At 34.0% G+C, this 24,653-nt stretch overlaps 1 long non-coding RNA gene across 1 annotated transcript; it reads right to left on the bottom strand.

Annotated features, from left to right (window-relative positions):
* Positions 1 to 14,820: 14,820 nt before the first annotated feature.
* On the bottom strand, positions 14,821 to 15,430 carry LOC136775145 (uncharacterized). Its single transcript, XR_010822899.1, has 3 exons — positions 15,250 to 15,430; positions 15,027 to 15,102; positions 14,821 to 14,939 (listed from the first exon to the last, which is right to left on the bottom strand). It is a non-coding gene; the product is annotated as an uncharacterized lncRNA (long non-coding RNA).
* Positions 15,431 to 24,653: the final 9,223 nt, after the last annotated feature.

The following is a 24,653-nucleotide window of genomic DNA, read 5'->3' as shown; positions in this document are numbered from 1 at the left end:
CTCTCCACTTGTAATTTCCATTCAACGTAAATCCTTCTCACATTTCTGTCTTCAACGTTCGATTCCAACGCTCGACTATGGTTGCTTTCAATACACTGTATGTTGAGTAATGATTTATTCCATGCTTTTTCATAAGCGATTGGAAATCACTATTATAAAATTCCTTGCCATCGTCGGTCTGTAGATTTTTCGGACATCTCCCACTCTTCAGGATTTTCAGCAATGCAGCTGTCACTTCCTTGCCTGACTTGGTTTTCAGGGCTATTGCCCAGCCATATTTCGACAATGCATCAATAACTGTGAGAATGTAGTGGTAGCCTGCGTCTGCATAGTTTCTCATGTCTACCAGGTCTGCTTGCCAGAGGTCATCGAAGCCTCGTATTATTACCCGTCTACGTAAAAAGTTCCGTCTGGCAGGCACATGCAACTCTTCTACCAATTGCTTCTTCTCCTCACTACTCATAATTATTCCACTACGTGTTATGTTTACAGCAGGTCATCAAGCACTGGCGGTAGTATAAGTTTCTTCAAGGCATAATTTATATCGTCTTCTCTATTCTTCTCATTTGCAAAATCTTTTTTTGCTAGCTGATTAGAGAAATATTCTACAACAATTTTCAATCCAACAATCATATCATTTCGTAATTCCTTGTCTTTTCGATCCAATTTATAATCATTATGATCGACTTTATCAACCAATTTATCGATTCTTATACCAATTTCATCAATTTCATCGATTTTTTTCATTTGAGTTGTAAATTTTTCCTCAAGAATGTTACATTTTAGGTAATAGTGAGTTAGCTTCTCACTGTATTCAAACAATTCTCTCATTAAGCTATCACGTACAGTCATCGAATTACGTAACAGAGCAGCCATATTCACCGCACTTGTCTCATCCGTAACATCACATTCTAAGTTTGAAATTATTTTCTTCTTGGCATTAAATGCATTCTTTTGTTTATCAAACTTTAACGTATCATTATCAATTTTGTGGAAATAATTTCTCACTTTACCGGTATTGAAACCAGCTCCAAATTTATTTATTGTCATAGTGAAGTAGTACGTGGAACTGAGAAAATCTTGAAACTGCAATCTCTTTTATATAGAATAACGCTTTCTTCTCTTATTTAGATCCTGCCAATTTGTAACTATTATGATCGATTTTATCATTCAATTTTTCGATTCTTTCATCAATTTCGTCGATACGTTTTTTCAACAGATTTGTCATTTTTTCCTCAAGAATTTCACATTTTAATGCATATTCATTCAGCTTCACACTATATTCATTCATTTCTTTTGTAAAGCTATCACGCAGTGGTGTCAAATTACTCATCAGAACACTGATATTCACCGCACTTGTCTCATCAGTAACATCAGATCCCAAGTTTGAAATTATTTTCTTCTTGGCATTAAATGCATTCTTATATTTATCAAACTTTAACGTATCATCATCAATTTTGTGAAAATAATTTCTCACTTTACCAGTATTGAAACCAGCTCCAAATTTATTTATTGTCATAGTGAAGTAGTACGTTGAACTGAGAAAATCTTGAAACTGCAATCTCTTTTATAAGATGATACCTTCTTCATGGAGCTCCTCAATTATTGACTGTATCTCATTATGGTGATTCGTATGACCAGCAGCAGATGATGCAATTAATAGTTTTAATCGCTCGACCAGTTCGTTTGGATCGTTCCAATGTACATAGCTCACGGGATTATTATTAACACGCATATATCCCTTGCCTTGTACAAGTTTTGTCTTCGGTGGAAATAATTCACTAATTATTTTCTTCCATTTATGTCCCTTATTCCCACGAAGCTTTCCTGTACTAATGTTATCTGCTCTGTGCACATTAGTTTGAGAAAGAATACTTTTATATGTGTCTAAATCATCTTTAGTATAATCTTCAGGTTCTTTCATGAAGATCAATTCAAATAGACCTTTCGTGCCAGGATAATACTCCTTATCGATAATAATAAAATTACTGTAATCATCAACATTAAAAGCACATTTCGCAAGCCACATTTTATTCGTCACTTTATCTAACTTAACTCCAAAATTACTGTCAATTTTATCCTTAGCATTATTCGTCAACAATTCTATATATTTGGATGCAATTGAACCAGACTTTATCGTACTTCGATTAGCATCTTTTACATCCTCGATGGATGTATGCACAGGTAATTCTATTTGTCTCGCTAAATCTTGCGTGCCATATTCATTATTCTTCTTCACCTTCTCCTCCTCCTCCCCCTCCCCCTCCTCCTCCTCCTCCTCTTCATCATCTTCCAGAGAAAGGTACTGTGTTTCGTGCGACTGTGGATATTCCTGCTCATCATCCGATGAATGACCTTGAACGTTAATTCTGGAGCTGCGTATGAAATCTTTCCGCTGTGGAGTCGATGTGAGATAAGACTTTCTTCGTTTCATCGGAATTATGAAAGATTCCTCGTGTGAGAGAGATCTCTTTATAGGTTCCATTTTCATCTCATGTTTCGGTGCAACGAAAATTGCTTGATTATTTTCGGTGAGCTTCTTTAATGGTTCAACTATTGGTTTAAAAGTTTCATTTAAACTGTCTTCCATCATTACTCTGTCTGATTTGAGTGCGCGATATTTTTGACGAATTACTTCACTTGCCTCAGCAATCTTCTTTAGAAGCTTTTTCTCCTTCATTTTGTAAAGCTATTCTCTATTCAATATATAGACTTGTTCAACGTTCAAGGTTAAACTAACATTTTTGACCATTAACATCACTCTTTAATCACAGCATATTTATTGAAACCCTTTCGATATCGTCCATTTTGCATTGCACTGTCTTTATCAATTACTAAAAATCCATAATCACGCTTCCAACAATTTGAACACAATTTATAAAATTTTTCAAACGCCATATCTGTATTTACATGTTCGTTATATATATGTTTTAGGTTAGTTCCATCTTGTTTAAAAATAATTAAAAAATTTGCATTATCACGTATTAGATGTTTTGGTATCCTTGCATAAGTCTGACAAAGATAAAAGCAATCAATCTTAGAATGTCTACCCATGGAGAAGTAGTCTCTTATATTGTCTTGCTTATCGGTTGCAACATCATCAAATATGAAAATTGAATTTGGTAGTGCTTCAGCTACTTTTATAACCTCACTATTATTAGAAAATTGGAAATAACTAATTTCTTCATTGTCCGATAATAGTCGCTCCAAGTATCGATATTTTGGTTGCTGCAACGATTTTGAATAAACGTATAGGTTTTCAAATCTCACACCCTGAGGGCTTTCTATAAGGCTCAGCAATACATTTGTTTTTCCACAATTTGAAGGGCCACAAACTATACAGCGTATGGTTGATGGGAGTAGAGGTCCGTGACGTCTCATGCATTTATCGGTTGTTCGGTAATCTATATTAGAAACACGAATACCGAGCGGCTGCTTTACGAAGTCCATGACTGAAAACTCTGTGGTCATACAACCTATTTATAGGAATGAAATGAATTGTTTGATCAGTTCTCATCATGCCGTTATTAGTGTTAGATGTGTCAAGTTTGGAGGTATTAACCGCTGAGCAGTTTGAATACATACCGAAAATTTTACTTTTAAAGTACTTTCCGCGTAGTATTCAAGAGGTTTGGAATAAATTGCCTGAACATATTCGTGCAGATCCTGAAGTACAACAATATCGCTGGTGTTTTAAACATCATAATCTACCTAATACAGATCACATTGATGGACCGCTCCCTTCAATAAAAGATTGCTGGGCTTGTCAGCAAACTCTGTGTGAGAAATAGAAAGAAAGTTCCACATGGTAAGCTACGGTTGTGGAACTTTTTTCAATAAAATACTGAATAAATTACCGTTCGAAGTACACATACCTGGCTACAATTATTGCGGACCAGGTACTCGACTTCGAGAACGGTTAGCACGTGGTGATCCTGGTATAAATCCTCTAGACGAAGCCTGTCGTGAACACGATATCGCATATTCAATATATAAGGATCTGCCACCACGTCACCAGGCTGATAAAGTTCTTGCACAGCGTGCACGAAAACGTATCACTGCTAGTGACTCATCTTTACGTGAACGAGCAGCTGCAGCAGCAGTCTGGGCATCCATGAATGTAAAACGAAAACTTGGCTTAGGCCTACAAGTGCATGGAAGAAGCATGAAGAAAAGAAAAATTCGTGTACCGAAGAAACGAGGAGGTTTATTGAGGAAAAAGCAATTTACTCAAAAAAAAAACGGGGGGGTTTATTACCTCTGCTCCCACTGTTGAGTGCAGTGGGCGCATTAGCTGGGGGCGCAGCAGGTATAACAAAAGCTGTAAACGATGCGAAAGCATCCAAGAGACAATTGGAAGAGATACAGCGTCACAATCGTGTAATAGAAGGCAGGCGTGGACATGGTTTATACCTAACCCCTTACGGACGAAGGGGAGAGGGTTTGAAAAGGAGGAAAAAAACCTCGCAAAAAAAAAAAAAATAAGCAACCTCCCGAAATCTGGAGCTACTAGTAATATTCAATTATTACATGCATGTCAGGATATACCACATTTTCGAGGAGTTTTTATGCGCACATCTCTACCGCAAACCGTACTATGCAATGAGTGTGCAATCGTGAATCTTGATGAAGATAAAGGTTCTGGTACACATTGGGTTGCCTACGTTAAACGTAATAATTACGTAAAGTATTTCGACTCCTTTGGAAATTTGAAACCTCCAATTGAACTTTTAGATTATTTTGGTCCTTCTGCTATAATCTACTACAACCACGATCAATATCAATCGTATGATACAAGCATATGCGGTCAGTTGTGTGTCAAGTTTCTACGTGAACAATGTCTTTAACGGTTACGCTGTCTGACCGCGAGTCCATATTAGAGGCAGATTTTTTCCCACCGATCAATCTTCGGGAGGAGCAATATGAACTTGGTCTCGTAGACTTTCAGAGCTTCAATTCAATCGCTAATGTTGATGAGTCGAACAATAAGTTTTACTACGATACTGAAGATCTGACTATACCTACAGGTTGTTATGAATTGAGTGCTATAAATGATCTTTTGCGTACATTGATGCATGAGGCGGATAATGAAGATGTCATTATTCTACGTGCTAATAATAATACGTTGAAAAGTGAAATAAAGTGTAAATATCTGATCGATTTTACAAAACCTAATAATATAGGCTCTTTATTGGGTTTTTCGTCAGATCGAATTATTCAGCCGAACACTCTAGCCGAATCAGACCAGCCCGTAAACATTATAAGGGTGAATATTTTACGAATTGAATGTAATATTACTGCTGGTGCATATACAAACGGCAAACCTCAACATGTTATACATGAATTTTTTCCAAGCGTGCCACCAGGCTATAAAATCTCGGAAACACCGAAAAACGTCATTTACTTGCCAGTCATTGTGAAAGTAATTGACCGTCTTACTTTGCGCATTCTCGATCAGGAAAACCGTCTAGTAAATTTCGGTGGGGAAGAAATTACAATTCGATTACACATTAGAAAATGCTAATTTACAAGAATACTTATAAATCACCGATACCAGATGAGCCTATCATCAGTCCAACAGTTGCTGCAGGAGCAGATACATTGGGTGGGGATTACGTTAGAAGACCGCTAACAAGAAAAAATATAACCTTTCTTCAATCACTGGGTTTCAAGGTCAGAAATAAAAATGGACCTGTTGGACGTAACCGCACAACCTGTGTACGACAATCGCATTACTAAAATGGAAATACATGCTTACAATCCGTATGCAAATGCATCATTGGGAAATAGTGACGAAATTCGAATTCCAATACAACATCAAGATTTAATTCTTCTACCATGTGAGAGTTACCTATACATAGAGGGAAAATTAATCGAGGGCACTCGTGCTCAGGGTGCAACAGTTCAAGATACAGTGGGACTTGACTGCAATTCCATGGCATTCTTGTTCGATGAAATTCGCTATGAATTGAATGGTATTGAGATTGACCGCAGTAAGAATGTGGGTATTACTAGTTCCATGAAGAATCTCATTTCTCTGACTGGGGAGGAGAGTACGAGTCTACACCATTCAGGATGGTTTCTATCAGATTATAAGCCTACGAAATATTTTAATTTTTGCGTACCACTGAAAATGCTGTTGGGTTTTTGTGAAGACTATAGAAGAGTCATAATAAATGCACGTCATGAGCTCGTTCTCATTCGAGCACGTAATGATACGAATTCGATATATTCTTCAACGAAAATCACCGACTCCAAAATTGATGTTCAAAAAGTGCAATGGAGAATTCCTCATATATCATTGAATGAATACACAAAACTTCAATTTCTACGTATTATCGACCAAAACAAAAGCCTCACCATGGCTTTTCGATCCTGGGAACTCTACGAATACCCGCTTCTACCAGAAACACAGAGGCATACGTGGGCTGTAAAAGCTGCAACACAATTGGAGAAGCCTCGATACGTTATTCTAGCATTTAGAACAAATAAGAAGAATACGCAGCATATGAAGGTGCTTGACTTCGATGATAGTTTTGTTCGTGATATTAAAGTCTATCTTAATTCTGAATTTTATCCGTATGATCGACTTGATACTGATACTGAAAAATCACGATTTTCTGTACTATATGATATGTATGTTAAATTTATCCAATCCTATTATGCTGGAGAAAAACCGTCGAAACCAATGCTTGATTACAACAATTTCTTAGAATATGGCCCTCTCTTTGTCATTGATTGTTCGCATCAAAACGAATCTATTAAATCTGGCACAGTTGACGTTAAAATAGAGATCGATTGTTCTAAAAATATTGCAAGTAATACTACTGCGTATTGTTTAATTATACATGATAAAATTGTTGAATATAACCCGCTTACAAGTATTGTTAGAAATGTAAGTTAATCGTTAATAGTTAGTTATGTAAGTTAATCGCTAATAGTTAGAAATGTATGTTAATCGCTAATAGACTATAGTTAAGCTTATCATTATAATGAAGGAAAAAAATAATAAATAAGATATAATAATCATTTATTTGTGTTTAAATTATTCCTTACAAATGTTTTCTAAATTAATCTTTTGAAATTTGACTAACAATTGCAAATGTCATATTATTGTAATTTCCACCATGATACGTGAATGTTAATATTTGATTTGAAGCTGCATCTTGAAAATTCTTGAATTGATCTGGTTTTTCCAGTAATGCCATCATCCTCGCAGGCAAGAAGAACCATTCCTTCGTAAGCAGCTTTGCTATTATTCTCTCCCCATATTTGGTTTTAATTTTCGATAATTCAGTTATTCGGTATGACCCCCCAATCTCCAAAGTATTCAGTTTTATAAAAGTTTTTGGTTCTACAGTTGCGAGTTCATTAATCTTAGTTAAATCCATTTCTATAATAATAAAATAATATTAAGAATAGAGAATAACGTAAAAAAGAAAAAATAATTCTTACCTTCTAAAGATTATCTACGACAATTACGTGACAATAAAAAAATATTCTATCTGCAACGTGAAACTGGTACTTTGTACTGCTTGAAGCTTCAATACTGCTATTACACCACAATAAAATATTATGACTGCAGCGTTACAGACTTGAACTTTCGACTGCTTCACGCTTCTAATCGAGAGTGAATGAAATTTCCTAATTGCTAGCGTGGGTGACTTTGAATAATATCCTAGGAGGGAATAAGATATACACACTTGGAAATTGAGAGTAGGGGAAGTGTTGCAGGCAAACGAAACTTGGGTGGCTTTGAATAATATCGTAGGAAGGGATAAGATATACACGCTTATTGGAAATTGAGAGTGGAGGGACTGTTGCAGGCGAACGACATTTTTGATGGGTTACTCACTCATGATTGTAGATTTCAAAGAGAATTCATTATTTTAAACCTGTTGATACATGTATTCTTTAGATCAAGTAGTTGTTAATTAAAATAAATAAATCCATTTAATTATATACACGTTCCTTATATAAAGTGACATCAGTCTAGAATATAAGCTTTTCATTGTTTAAAAGCAAGTCGTGAGATACACGTTCTTCAGATCAAATAACCGTCATCTAAAACAAATATATTTAATTCAAACGTGTCATAACACGTACTAGATGGTGCAGATAGTCACGTTCCTCAGATAAAGTAATGACAGTTTAAAATATAAACTTTTCATTATTTAGAAACGAGTCGTGAAATATACGTCCATTATTACTTGGGTTGGGAATACTAGCATCTTAAGGACATATCCTGAGTGCAGCTTAAAATTTACGAGCGCATCAATTGCTTTTCGACAATCTTACGTCACACTGTGACTCTGTTTAGCACGTGGGATCATTTGTCTGCTCTGCTTGTGAGAAAAGTCTTGAGAAAAAAATAGCTAGAGGCTGAATGATTTGTCTGGTCTGCTTGAGGGAGGAAAAGTCACGAAAAAATAGCTAGAGGCTGGTTTAGAGGGTAAAATATGGTCAGAAAGTATCGAGCGCATCAATGGCTTCTTGACAATCTTACTTCACAACTGTGACTCTGTTTAGCACGTGGGCTCATTTATCTGACCTGTTTGTGAGAAAAGTCTCGAAAAAAAATAGCTAGAGACTGGTTGAGAGGGTAAAATATGGACAGAAGGTATCGGGTCAGTTTTAGAGAGCCCTGGGAAAGCTCATAGGAGGAACATTGGGTGGTCCCTAGAATTTCACTCCCCATTGTTTCGCAAAAGGAAAAATAATGTCTGTTAACTATGTAACATGTAGAGCATGCTTACAGGAAGATGTAATGAATAATCTATTCATTTATAATATGCTTACAGTAATTTTTATTCAATATTCAAAAGATTTAACATATAATACTTTTATTCAATATATATATATATATATATATATATATATATAACTAAAAAGATTTTTAACATATAATATTTTAAAATATCAAGCTATTCTTCTGCCCTTGCTACCTCCATCGTTGTCTCCTCCTCATCCTCCTCCTCCTCCTGCTCCTCCTCCTCTTCCTGCGGAATTATCCCTGCCTCTATCTCAATCATTCTGATACCTCTCATCAACAGTTGTATACAGCGTGTTACTGTAAAAAATCATCAGATTTTAGAAAAATGTATGATGCAATCTCATTCATAATAACTTACTATTTTCATACTCCATTCCATGCGTCTCGATTGTTTCTTCATTTACCGCTTGTGATAAATTTTGCATAATTTCATCTATTATTCTTGTAATTATATGAATTACTGGAGAATTCTGTCTATACGCTAAATTAATAATCACTTGATACTGCATATTTTTTCACTTTATATTTATCGACAGCTTGTATAAGAAAAAAGGAATCTGTACCCAAGGTTCAAAAAAGGTATAATGTGAAATTAAAAGAAGGAACCAAGGAGGAAAATAGTAGGAGGGAATAGAATGGGTATGTGGAGGGAAAAAAACCCTTCAATGGTGTAGAGGTAGATTGAGAGGGAAGAAAAATGGTTAAATGTGAAATCAAGTTAAATGGCGGGTCCATAGTAGGAAAATAGTGGGAAGGTCTAGGATAAGTATGTGGAGGGAGAAAAGACCCTCCGAGGGCAGGACTAAGAAATCAAAAATGGCAGTCCGTAAGATGCTTAGGACCCCTAGCGGTGTAGCTGCCCCAGTAATTTTCGTGATCGCCACCTAGTGGAGAAAAAAGAAACTTTTTCCTCCACCAACTAAAATACAAAAAAAAGTTCTCTGAGTAATTGTCAGGATAACTAACCATCCGGGCCCTAGGGTGATGGGAGAGGGGTAACCCTTAGGGAACTAGTGGACCCGTAGGATAACTAACCATCCGGACCCTAGTGACATGGGAGAGGGGGTAAGCCTTAGAGAACTAGTGGACCCGTAGGATAATTAACCATCCGGGCCCTAGGCTGATGGGAGAGGGGTGAGAGACTCTAAGAGAGAAAGAGAGGGTGAGAGGGATCTCTCTCTCTCTCTCTCTCACTCCCCATAGCCAAAGCATTTCCTCCGCACACCCGCACCCTCCTCATCACGCAATAAACCCTAGCTCTTAAGAAGACACTTCCCCCCGCACACCCGCACTCCCCTCACCACCGTGTCACAGGAACCCAAGACACTTCCCCCGCACACCCGCACTCCCCTCACCACCGTGTCACAGGAAAACCCAAGACACTTCCCCCCCGCACACCCGCACTCCCCTCACCACCGTGTCACAGGAACCCCCTAGCTACCACTACTGCCCTACCTTCTCTAAATCATCAGAATCTACCGGTCCTTCACTTGTAGTAAAAGCAATAGGTTTTACAAAAGCTTTTTTCCAAACAAGGAATCCATTACCTACAGTGTATGTATAATTATTTTTATATACAATATTATATATTATAGTTTGTGCAAATAGTTATAAATACATGTTTATGGTTAAACAATATACCGAGAAAAATGATCATGTTGTCCTGTGATTTCCACTTTTCTTATTTGAGTCGATTATACTTTTATATGTCCTCTTTAGACCAGCCATTTTACTAGAACATTGCTGCCCTGTTACGTTGTACTGTGAATTTGTTTTTCTCAATTCGAAAGCAATATCTGCCCAAATTTTATTATTCCGTCTTAATCCAGTTTCAAATTCCTCTTCTCTTTCTCTATATAATTCTATCAGAAGAAGCACAGCCTTATCAGGCCAGATAAAAGCTTTGCCTTTTTCAAAGAGAAATTTAAATATAAATGTTAATTATATTTGTATCAGATAAAAATGTGTTAAACTAATATTAATGAATAATTTCTAAAAAATATTACCTATATTATCCTGGTCATTCTGGTTTATATCATTTTCTTTGTTTCTTTCATTAATAAAATTCATCATTGTAAGATCATCATCCACATTATCTTCTTCTTCATTTATATTCATTATTGAATAATATTGTACTGCATCCTCATTCAAACTGTCCATGTTGTTCAATAAATATAACGAATATCGATGAATTACAGTTTCAATAACCTATACCGGAACGATCAAAATTGCCTAACAATAGCAAAAATCCTAAAGCATGTCTTAATTTTAAAAGTGAAAATTGATAGAGGAACACCATAGGACCGATGGTGGCCATGGATGGACTCGTGAAGACAAAAACATAATATAGACAAATAATTACGGACTATACTAAATTGCATCAGCCGCATTAGCTACCTCAGCTCGAAGTTGTAGTGTTTGAAGCATTGAGAGTGAGTCGAAGAATTTAAAATGTTAATAGAATCTAGGGAAATATGAGCGCAGTCAGAGCGCATCCAAAGCGCGCTTAGGGTAAAAAGGAACGACTTTCTCAACACTTCAAGCATTTGATGCATAACTCGGAATGCAACCATGGTTAAATGTAAAAAATAAATTATTTATTTTAGGTAAAATGTATTTCAATAGCTGAAAGTCACCCATTCGATTGCTTCTTTCTAATATAAGATAATAATCAACAAGATTAGTGTACGTCATATAATATTGCATATTTTTTCCGTGCAGTCCTAATAATGTATATATTTTAAAATTATGGTATTTCTCTATTAATTGACGTAGTTTTTCATTATCTATTGTTTCATCGATCAATCCATGAATCTGAATATGTTTTAGGTACGTTATCACGTCTTTATCAATAATGATACTTTCACAGTCAATAAAAAATTGGAAATGTTCCGTTTTTAATGCTAAAGGTACTAATACATGAAGTCATTTTGCTCGATTAAAGTTTTTAGCAGATAAAAATCCTCCTACAGATCCTGCTGCTAGCAAGCCAGTTTCCACCATAATGTTTGCTAAACCAGAATTTTCAATAAATGAACCAACAGCTTTCAAATACGACATCTCTATATGAAATGGACCCAAGTGAATGAATAAACGTTTAAAAGTTTCTGGTTCAAGCGATTGCACCGGATAAGCTATCTTAGCTATCGCAAGATCATAGGTTACTTATGCATATTTTTCCTGACATTCATCTGCAATTTTGATTGCTCGCTTCATTGTTTCAACAACAAAAGAATAATTAGTTGGTGATGCATTTATTGGTGTTAAATAAGAAACAATTTGTTTTGGAGAATTATCCTGGATTAATGTAGCATTAAATCCCACCCACATTGGAGTTTTTATATTTAAGAAATGGTATATGAGCCAGGAGCTATCAAAAATTTGAATTTCTTTTAAGTTTGAGGGGATAATGCTGTCATTAATCAATGAAGGCTGCAAATCACCAACAAATTTAATTTTTTATGATACGGTTCGATATCAGGAATTAAGTAATCTAACGTTCGTCTTCTTTTCTTTGAATTATCTATTTCGTTTAGAAATTCTGATATACAGATGTTCTGCTGGCACTCATCTTGAAATATAATCCCTACAGTATCATGAAGTGTTTGTTTTCCATCAAGAATCTCGACATATCTGTCAAAATTTACAATTGCAACAGCTGTATGCAATGTATTCTGCAAAACAATGTTGCGAGGACAAAGCTCTTTTCTATTCAAACTTGTATAAGCAGCTTCTGTCTCTAATTCTTCGATAACATTATCAAGTAACACGGTAGTGTTACGCGGCAAGTAATTTAAAAAAAAAAGACGCGTGGCACTACCTACTTTTACGCGAAGATTGGACCAAACTATAGCTAAATTTTTTTAAGATGGGTATTGGTTAATTTAATTAAAAATCTAATGGAACTTTCGTTATATGATTCGACCCTAAGCTTTCTAACGAGACTACAAATATTCAAATCGGTTCATGCAATGCAGAGATATCCAAATATGCATTTGCGTAGCAGCCACTTCGGCTTGGTCGGAGTTTTTCCCGACGCTTTTTCTCCCGACGCTAGAATTGTTCAGAGATTTTTTCGCTCTCGCTCTTTCACGTTGAAAGCCTATCTAGAATATCTCCTATCCTTCTCTTTCACTTTTCTAATGCTAGACTGTCATGAATGCGCAGGCGCAGTCATGTAGTGCTACAGCTGGTACATGCAAAGTGGTGTATGTAGTATAGAGTAGAATTCATTGATGTATATGTGCCGTAAGTGTGTGTTACACGTGAGAACAGTTAATTTTGTGGTTATCCCGAATCATTATTTTCCATTTTATATGCAGTGCTTCAGTTAATCAGATAAGTATTATTTATTGGTTAGAAAAGTATTAATAAAGCATTGTTACTTTGTGCTCCTTTATATTTTCTACAGGTCAAAGTAAATTGTCGAATGTAAACAATCAACCGTGTTACTTGATAAAGTAAACTGAGGACCTTTATATTTTCTACAGGTCAAAGTAAATTGTCGAATGTAAACAATCAACCGTGTTACTTGATAAAGTAAACTGAGGACCAGGAAATTGTGATCATCGATGACAAAAGGATACCATCACTTTATGTAAAGGTACGCAGACAAAGCTTTTTAACATACAGACATTTTGTGACTAATTTAAATAAGGTTAGAAGGTTGTGTTATTAAATTAATCTTCTTTCATTATTTAAACTCGTTATGATTTGATGTATATGTATGTTTTAACAGTCAATCTGGGTATTCTTACGTATAAAATGTAATCATACACAAGCTGTCACTATAAAGTGACGCAAAGTATTGAGAGGAGCTACAACAAGCAACAGATCATAAATTAAAAGGTAAATTATATCGTGCAGTATATGTAACTTAAATTTAACCATTTTTTCTGTTATATATCATTATCAATATTATATTGTCTTGATTGTAGGTTATTCCTGAAAGAAGCAAGTTGCAGCTAGGGCAATGGAAGATATACTGATGCATATTTATGGAAAGGTACGCAGACAAAACTTTTTAATATACAGAAACTTTGGTGACTAATTTTAATGAGGTTAGAACGTTGTAGTAATAAATAGATTACAATATCTAATTTTAATTATATCATTGTTGATATTGTTATTTTGTCGCATTTGCAAGATTTTCCAGATAGAAACAGGATTCTACAAGGGCAATAGAAGATAGACTGGTGCATGTTTACGTAAAGGTACTTAGATAAAGTATTTAACATACAGAAACATTTGGTGACTAATTTTAATGAGATTAGAAGGTTGTAGTTTAACTAGATCTTCTTTCATCATTTGAATTTGTCATTTATTGATACATATGAATGCTTAAATACAAAGTCTGGGTATTGTTACGTACTTATCTGTGTATTGATATATCACCTGGCGCAAACTATTTAGTTCAGCATCAACAGATTACGATTAATAATGGCAGGGTGAATTATGCTTTAGAATAACTAATTTCAATTAAAATAGTTTTGTGTTCTTTATATTAATTTTTAAATTATATTACTAACATGTATTTTTCCTGACAGGTGTAGGTTAATTTTAATTTTAATTGAGTTAAGCTACCACAAAGGAAAACTAGGAAAAATGGAAAGGATATATAAATAAATTAATGAAATATAAGTAAATTTAAATTTTATTTAATAAAAATATTTACATGGGGCCGCCTCTCCCCCTTCCCCTTCTCCCACCTCTACCACCTCGTCCGCGAGCCCTTCTATCACGACTCCTTTGTAAGCCGTCCAGCAGCCTGGAGGCGTGGAAGCCTAGCCCAACCACCATACGTTGGAAGCTAAAGGCTTCCCGCCTCCGCTGGACGGCATTGCCGGCTCGGTAGTTCCGCCGGGTTTCTGAAAAAAAAAAACAAAATAAATATTATAATTTAGTCTCTGCAATGAAATGGTTTTAGTTATGAATAATGGACAGAAAAAAAACTTACTTCTATATGGCTGTGGAGGAGCCTCCTCCACAGGATCCTCCAAAAGCTCATCCTCCCCCGGCACCTCCATTTCATCAACTGGTGGATTAATATTAACCGGGGGAGGATGATTTCCTGGCCTTTGTAGCCCTAAGTGGCCGCGGGCCTGGGATTGCGGTGGAGGGGTTTGAGGTACCCCTCCCCGCGAGGAAGACGGTCCCCGTGCAGGATCTGAATTAAACAGAAAAATTTTATCAAATTATTAATATTATTAATAAGAAACAAACTTCTAATAATTTAAATAATAATATATCATACTTTGGTTCGGCTCTCCTGCCGAGACAGGTGGCCTTGGCGCCCCTCGGCTGCTTGCGGCACTGGTTCCTTGAATATTCTGTAAAAAATTACAAATAAATTGTTAATGAATATTTATTTTCAATTTGATATATTAAAAGTCAGTTTGTCGTTCTATTTTTAACTTAAAAAAGAATTAATATTATACTAATTCTCTTTCAAAAGAGTTAAGAAAAAATTTACTTACTTCCATGTTAATCCGGCGACGGTTTTCTTTGAAAAGGCTCGAAAATTGGCTAATTACGAATATGTCTAACAATAATTCGTATATAGACGTAATACAAAGTAATTAATTATTGATATGGTGGTGTTTAGTCCTTAAGCATTATCCTGTCATTTCATGAACTTCCAGATCTCAGCCAATCAGAATGCTTTATTAATAGATCCATCAATCAAATTAGAATTTTCTGTCATAATGTAGGTCATGTAGACGGTACATACTAGATTGTCCGAAAACTTTTGTAGAAGTGAGTCGACTACCTATATGACTAGTGAATATGGCCGAAATCTAGTAATATATTGCTATAATGTCGTAAGGCATTTATTGTAGTATTCATTTAGATATCAAGATGAGAAAAAGATAATTGAATAATCTTCAAGATAACGTCAATTTAAAGAAGCAGAAGAAAAAACTGCAAAATAAATGTAATTAAGAAAAACTATGGATCTTAGATAAGTAAAAACGTTTGAATAATTTAAAGTATTTATATATTGAATTTACTAGTGTTACTTTGTGGAAATATATTTTGTACAAATATGATTTAGGTGTTTGTGGCTTTCGCAAAGGATTAAAGAAATGCAGCATAAATGTTTATCAGAATAATAATGAGAGACGAGACAAAAATGACTGATAAGTGTAATTAAAATATTCATGCGTACTTTATTGACATATATGTCATCTGGTATAACTTTTACTGCTACGATGTTCATATTAATTATGATTTTATGATGAGAAACGCATGGGTCAAAGAAGGCAATACTTCTTACAAGGTAAATGTAAACAATTTGCAAATGTATTATACTTTCAATTTCAAATATAAAACTGTGTCTTAACTGTTTAGTTGATTAATTATTTAGATATTACTTTTATCGCTGGAATGATATCTTGCTCATATCTACGATGAGCAGAAATAAGAAGATATGAAGGACTTTCGACTAATCCCATCCATGTAAATTGCTTCCTTTGGCACAGAGTTTATGGTTAGTAATCGCAAGGTATATGTAATTTTTATTACAGTGTTTATTAATTCAAAGTTACTTTTAATTTGCTTAGCTTAATGAGTTTATATATTAAATATGGTCTGCTTTGGTTTTTCAGATATTACTGAGCGACTGAAGTGGAACTTTTATCAAATAACCTATTCAAGGATTATAATAAATATATAGAGTATGGATATATATATAATTATTAATAATCATACGCTGCAAGATTTGTACAGATGACAAGTGTCTTTATAACAGTGATTTTGCAATACTTAATTAGAACAAGTTCAAGCAAAGTTAAATTATACAAGTTAATATTGAAATTTTATCATTTTCACTATTATTAAATATATTTAATAGATATACAATATGCAGGGCGTACCACTTAAAATGCTCCAGAACATAGATACAAAAAGACGCGTACCTCTTCAACTATAAGAGATATTCAATGTTTGCACAGGACTTTTTCGAAACCTTTTGTTATTTGCTTCCAAAAGGGTCATATGAAAAAATTGAATATCTCTTATAATTAACGCAATACACGCTTTTTGTATCCATGCTCTGGGGCATTTAAGTGGTACGCCCTGCATATTGTATATCTATTAAATATATTTAATAATAGTGAAAATGATAAAATTTCAATATTAACTTGTATAATTTAACTTTGCTTGAACTTGTTCTAATTAAGTATTGCAAAATCACTGTTATAAAGACACTTGTCATCTGTACAAATCTTGCAGCGTATGATTATTAATAATTATATATATATCCATACTCTATATATTTATTATAATCCTTGAATAGGTTATTTGATAAAAGTTCCACTTCAGTCGCTCAGTAATATCTGAAAAACCAAAGCAGACCATATTTAATATATAAACTCATTAAGCTAAGCAAATTAAAAGTAACTTTGAATTAATAAACACTGTAATAAAAATTACATATACCTTGCGATTACTAACCATAAACTCTGTGCCAAAGGAAGCAATTTACATGGATGGGATTAGTCGAAAGTCCTTCATATCTTCTTATTTCTGCTCATCGTAGATATGAGCAAGATATCATTCCAGCGATAAAAGTAATATCTAAATAATTAATCAACTAAACAGTTAAGACACAGTTTTATATTTGAAATTGAAAGTATAATACATTTGCAAATTGTTTACATTTACCTTGTAAGAAGTATTGCCTTCTTTGACCCATGCGTTTCTCATCATAAAATCATAATTAATATGAACATCGTAGCAGTAAAAGTTATACCAGATGACATATATGTCAATAAAGTACGCATGAATATTTTAATTACACTTATCAGTCATTTTTGTCTCGTCTCTCATTATTATTCTGATAAACATTTATGCTGCATTTCTTTAATCCTTTGCGAAAGCCACAAACACCTAAATCATATTTGTACAAAATATATTTCCACAAAGTAACACTAGTAAATTCAATATATAAATACTTTAAATTATTCAAACGTTTTTACTTATCTAAGATCCATAGTTTTTCTTAATTACATTTATTTTGCAGTTTTTTCTTCTGCTTCTTTAAATTGACGTTATCTTGAAGATTATTCAATTATCTTTTTCTCATCTTGATATCTAAATGAATACTACAATAAATGCCTTACGACATTATAGCAATATATTACTAGATTTCGGCCATATTCACTAGTCATATAGGTAGTCGACTCACTTCTACAAAAGTTTTCGGACAATCTAGTATGTACCAAATTAATTATGGTAATGTCGGTATTTGGCCCTTCTGTTATCTCCTGAGCATATTAATATGGTCGTACGGATTAGACTTCTATTTTAATACTTACATGTTTAAAATATGTAGAATACAAATTAAATTTTTTTATAATTTTAATAGCTTATTTCACTTAAGGCCGATAACGCTCACAATATATAATACGTGTTACATGAACTATTACATTAAGAGCGTTTTGGGCCTTAAGTGGAATATGCCTGAAGATCATAACTTTGTCTAATTACTCTAATTTAAGAATAAACTTATGATGACCCAATGTGTTTACTTTAATGTACCTTGAAATTTAAACTGACCAAAATTGGTTGACAGCTAGCTAATTTAGCATCTATTGTCTTACTATTAATATATATAAATAATAAAATTGTGTATGTGTATATTAGTTATTTATATGAATACCCACAGCGTTTATTATAAAGTAAGTAAATTAATTGATTTTAGAAAAAGTAAATTTAATATTTAAAGATGTTTATTTTTCTAATAGGATTGATAATAATTCTCTTTCTCTCTCTCACTCTGTGGATAAAAATTGTGGACTTCGTCAGAAAGTAAATAATTTTATAATTATTTTTAAAGCGGAGGCTTTCGAATTTAGAAGTAAGTTAAATGTGATATTATTTTTATTCTATTAGAAGAGTTTATTAATATTATTTATAACAATATATAGACTCATTAGTATATATTCGACATATTTTATTAAAGTCGACAAGAGTCTAACGAGTAGTCAGTGGTCTGGTGGCTAACGTAGAGTTTGCTACGCTGTACACGTAAATTTTGAATTGTGTTCAAGTCTCGCTTAAGTCAGCTTTTTTTTTACTTTTTAAATCAATCGAATTTATTAATTATCTTTTTTTTTGTATGGAAATTAAATTAATATAAATTATATTTAATTGATAAAGATATTTTACGTACTTTATAAATATAGTTTTACCCAATAGTCTTAAGCCGTGTGTACACGATCCGAGAAATGTGTCCGAGTTCTAGTTCCGATAACTGTTTAGCGAATCAGTGCAAGGCTCTAACGGAAAAGTAACAATGCAATTGGTTGTATATTTCTCGGAACTAGAACTTGGACACATTTCTCGGAACGTGTACAATGACCGCCACTAATGGCCTGCAAGATTTTTTTGATGCGTTTAGGAACCATACTTCCCCATGGATTTTTCCCCGCCTGGACTGAGTGACTGGAAAGAGTATAGGATGTGTATGATAGGCTATCCTTGTTTAAATGCCTTAAAGAGAAAGAGAGAGCCTTATACCGCGTTCAACCTGGTTTCTCCAGGCCTTCGTTTCTTATTTTCCTATCTCGGACGTCGCCATTGCTCTTCTCTCTCTAACTCATAGATTTCTATCTGCGTCTTTGTCTAAAATAATTCTACGCCACTGGGTGATTTTTTGGTGAGTCTATACCACTGGACCTATCTGTGAGTCTTGTGAGAGTGTGAAAAGTGCAGAAATGTCAGTTTGGCAGCGCGGATTTTTAATCAAACGAGTGTTAGTATAAATTGTTAAAGAGTTTTAATTTGTTGGAAAATGTTAACCAGTTATAGTGAAGTTATAAAATTTTTAATGACTTTTCTGGATTATCGAAAAAAACAGGTATACAAATTTTTTATACTTCTAAAAACTTACATTACGTATTAAGGATATATATTAAGTTAATTCTTGTCAAAATTAACTTAATATATAAATGTATGAAACAAATAGATTCATGAATTTAAATAAGAAATACATCATAAAAAATATTATTATAATTTTTTAAATAATATGCAGATCTTAGTGTATTTATTATCCTGTATAGTTAATTGGTAAAATTACTGCTGATTATAATGTCTCTTTTTCCTAGGCGTAAAGGTTCTATGGAAGGTCCTACCAGGAGTAAAGTGCATACGTCATAATGATTTCAACCAGAGGAATTAAGCAACGTTAAGGAATGGAACACAGTTTCAGATCACGCAGCATGCTCTCCACATCTATAATAAGCCAACCGGTTTTCTTAGATAAGTAATATTACTGATAACCATATATAAAATGTATTCAAACATGATCCTTTGTGGTTTCCCTTATGTTTCGCAGGTCAAATGTTCTAATAAGGCTGATGAGCTGCATCCAATTGGTGAATAAAAATGAGGCCAGGCTATGTGTCAATTCTGCTGGTTCAAATTGGGAATCTCCATGCAGAAACCAAATGGAAATATTAAAAAAAGATTTGTTATTCAGGTAATATTTAAGAATGATCTAAATGCATCAATATGGCTATTACTGGTAGTTATTTCTCAAACTTCTTTATATCTAAACTTATTTTCTTTGCTGTTTTAGGTCCAGTAAATATTAATAGATTTGGCTGTCAGTATTTGGTCTCGATAACTGTCCTGCATTATAAATGGTGACTAGTAATGCTGATGAACTGCAACCAAGTGGCGAATAAAAATGAGGCCAGGCTATTTGTAATGCTGCTGCTTCGAATCTGGAATCTCCATGCAGAAACGAAATTGGAAAGATTAAGAAAAGATTTGTTATTCAGGTATTATTTAACAATGATCTAAATGCATCAATATGGCTATTACTGGTAGTCATTTCTCAAACTTGTTTATATCTAAACTTATTTTCTTTGCTGTTGTAGGTCCAGTAAATATTAATAGATTTGGCTGTTAGTATTTGCTTTGAATAACTGTCCTAGATTATAAATGGAGATGAAAGAAAATCTTATATATAGAAAGTAGGGTACAGGATAATGAATTAATCTTTCAAAATATTTTTCTTTTCTTTATTTAGATTACGTTTATATATTATATTGTGAATTATAAAAGATGTATTGCAATAGGTATATATACTTTATACGCGAAGGCACATGATATATTCCTTTTATAAGTACAGTTAACAGTGTTTATAAATTTATTAAGGCTCGCGAATGGAGTCATGTTAAAAAACAAATATATCTATTTGAACATACTCAGGAATGATTTTATACTGTTCTTGATATCCTTCCAGGTTTAATGCTTGCGCCAAATTTCTAGTTGCCATTAATCTAAAAATATCTGTCTTCTCCTCGAATTTTATTTCAATGATTACCATATAGCAATATGCAGCGTAAAGCTGAAAACTATCGTTGGACGAAAGAAGAACGTCTTCTGCCTCGATTAATGATATTTCGTCAATCAAAAGAAAATCGGCAAGAAACTAGGAAAACGAAACGTAAAGCTTATTAGTATTCGTATTCGATATACAAATTGTTCAACAACATCAGTTATATATAAATATCTTACTATGTAGGTGTTAAATTAGAAACCAAAGGTTGACCAACAAACTCGCTGCATCCTTGATCTCTCCGTTTTCATACTATTGATGATATTTACAATATTTACCTGCAATTAAATAAGTTTTATAAATCAATACAAAATATACTTCATTTGCGTCATTTGTTATACTAATTATAAGTATAATATTCACCAACCTAACAATGTAAGTCTTTCAATAGCCAACACACAGGATCCTAAATTCTCGAGTAATTAATGGCATTCCAATTCGCCATTATCAGCATAACGTTTCAAGAATGGATCAGCGATATAAGTAACAAATCCATTATCTTGCTCTCTCTATGCCAAATAAGTAAGAACAATTCCCATTTGTCCTCGTTTAATGCACCAAATTCCTTGGGTCTTGCAAATACTATATAGTAGTTAATACAAGTTTCTTAAATATCTGTTAACTGTCAGTATAAAAAATCAAATTAAATTACTTACCAACATGATTCATATATGTTATTTTCCTTGACAGTATCTATTATTTTATATATTCTAAATTCATATCTCATTGGCAGTGATTGCAAAAGAATCTTTAATTTTGCTTTGCCTTGCATTTCACAATGTATCGAAGTAGCACCACCTTGCCGTAATGAGTGACGGCTCATTAATGGAGTGCCATACTATAGTAGAAGGGATTCTTGAAGTTGTTTGCTAACTTTATCAAATGAGCTGCAAAACCGCTCATTCTCATTCATGTTTTGTATCTTTTCTATGACCTGAGGTAAATATTGCTTTTCATCAGTGTAAGGGAAACGATATCTGCTAGCAGCTGCTTGCCTGTCATTTCTCTGCTACTTTCTTAGCATGATTAGAAAGTTCATGAAGTTTGCAACAGAGTACAGAGTAAATAAGTTTTGCGCCAAAAGTTCAATCAAGCTTCTGTATACTTAGCAGGCTCCCATAAAATAGCTTCATCCCCTGAAACCAGTTTCATTAAAACTTCTAAATTTCTATATATTGCATATGCTTCGTTATCAAATTTAAAATTAAGATCCATTTGCCATTGTTTAAAATGGGCAGTGAATTCATTCATTGAATAACCATCATACACATCATATACAGGAATTCCTCTCAGTATGCTTATAGCATTAGGTCTGTTTTTTCCCCTGCACTATTGAACTAGTGCAATTAATTGAAATAAGATAAACATATTTGTTTTCTCACTCTAACTCATTGAACTAATGCAGCAGTGCAGGGCAAAAAAACAAACCCATTGTTAAAACCTGGATGATCAGATTTGTGGAGCTGCTCCAGAAAAGTACAACAACTTACCATCCGAAGTTCCATTTCCAGGCAAGATCTAGTTAATTACGATCAGGAAATTCCATTTGGTAATGACGTAGACGCGCTCAAATTTTCGTTCGCCCGTGTGCCTTGTCTAGTAAGTGTCTAATTGTCGTGTTATTGTATGGTCTGTTAGTAATCTGTCCAGTAACCGTTTCGTTGCAGTACTTGGTCTAGTCTTTGTGGCATTGATTCTACTAAGTTCGTCAAAAATTGCGGTTCGTCGCGTAAGTTTTCCCAAACTGTCTGTGCGTTATCTAGTATTGCTGCTCTCGACCGGTTACGCGGTGCAACCCAAAGATTGGTCATTCGCGCCCAAACGTTTTCGATTATGTTGAGGTCTGGACTTTTCGCGGGCCATTGGACCAATTCGATTTCAGGATGAGCTTCGAACCATGCACGAGTTTCCTGGGAAGTGTGCACGCCGGAATTATCCTGCACGAGCCGAATTATGGGCATGTCTTCTGCAGAATACACTGCTCGAACACTTGGAAGTAAAACATCTTCCAAAATTGCAGTGTAGTCTGCAGAAGACATGCGTGGTGGAATTTCCACCAATTCACCCATAACATGACCCGAAACCCATCCCCAGACACCACATGTGATTCTTCCAGATTTATCATTTTGAACCACATATTGTGAATCAAAACGTGTATCCTTCGGACGCCACACATGGTACCTGGTGTCTACATTAGACCTGAAAACTTTCTCGTCGGTAAAAATTGTTGTAGCCCAGTCCTCAACAGTGGTCGTCTGACATTGTAGCGCGAAGCCAATTCTTTGTTCGCGGTGCGAATTAGTCAATGTAATTTTTCTTGCCGGACGATAGCAACAAATACCCGTCGCGTTCAGTCTGCGTCTTGCGGTCGTATTAGATCTAGGAAAATCGGTCATGTCTATTGCGTCGTCTACTGTACCAAATGGATTTTCCCTTACGTAATTAACCAGATCCTCATCCTGCTGGGCAGCGGTGGAAACTGGGTGAGCATTTCTCCTCCTGTGGTCCACCAAAGCATGATCACCACCAACTCGATGCTTTTTGATCCAGTGCCTTACGCACTGCTCACTGACATCCAAAAAAGCTGCAATTTCTCGAGGTTTTTTGCCATTTTCGTAATGGCCTATTATTCTCCTTCGCAGAACCTCACTAATATTGGGAGCCATAATTTAAAAAAAGGATTCGCGATGTTAGCCGCACGAAATCGAAATAACTTGTGAATCTCCTATGTGCAGCAATCATAACAATAGCGCAATGTTTACATCCGCCCCTCTTTTTTCTGAACGATAGAGCACTTGCATTCAAAGGAAGAAGAAAAATACACGATTCCAGCAAAAATATTGATAAACAAAGCGATGAAAACGACGCGAAATAGAAAGTTATATATTAACAGTATTAAATTAATGAAAAATTTTTATATTCATTTTAATTTTTATTTCATTTACAAATTTAAGTAAACTTATCCTCTTTCTCTTACACTTTTCAATTTGAAATAAATGATTGATATTCCCTGAATGGATAGTCTCTTTTAATTAATATTATTTGTAAAAACAATTTAATAATATATACTAATAAACTACGATTATTTATAATAAATAAAATTGAAATAATCTTTATATAAAATGCATTTTATTTTATTAAAACCACATATAGTTAATACCTTATAAAATAGCAATAATTTCATTTATCAATTAATAATATTTCAATAAACTAATACATTTTACCATAATCTGCAAAGCTTTACTTCCCGAACACAATAAATACATTCATTTACTATGATTATAATTATTTTGAGCATGGATGCAAATACATATGCAAAGTAGAATTACCCATAGGAAAGTAAAAATATAGATTTATCTGTGGGATTCATGACAAATGACGACGTTTAAACATAAAAAGGAGAAAAAGTAAGAAGCTAATTAAAATCGTCAGAAAAAGGTTTATTGCTCTTGAATCCATTGGAATAAATCTTTTATAATTCACAATATAATATATAAAAGTAATCTAAATAAAGAAAAGAAAAATATTTTG

The sequence above is a fragment of the Prorops nasuta genome, unplaced genomic scaffold (genome assembly GCF_024137725.1).
Source record: "Prorops nasuta isolate Cenicafe-Biocafe unplaced genomic scaffold, Cenicafe_Pnas_1.2 PNAS00007, whole genome shotgun sequence".
In the NCBI taxonomy this organism is placed as follows: Eukaryota; Metazoa; Arthropoda; class Insecta; order Hymenoptera; family Bethylidae; genus Prorops; species Prorops nasuta.
This window is presented reverse-complemented; position numbering and strand designations above follow the sequence as displayed.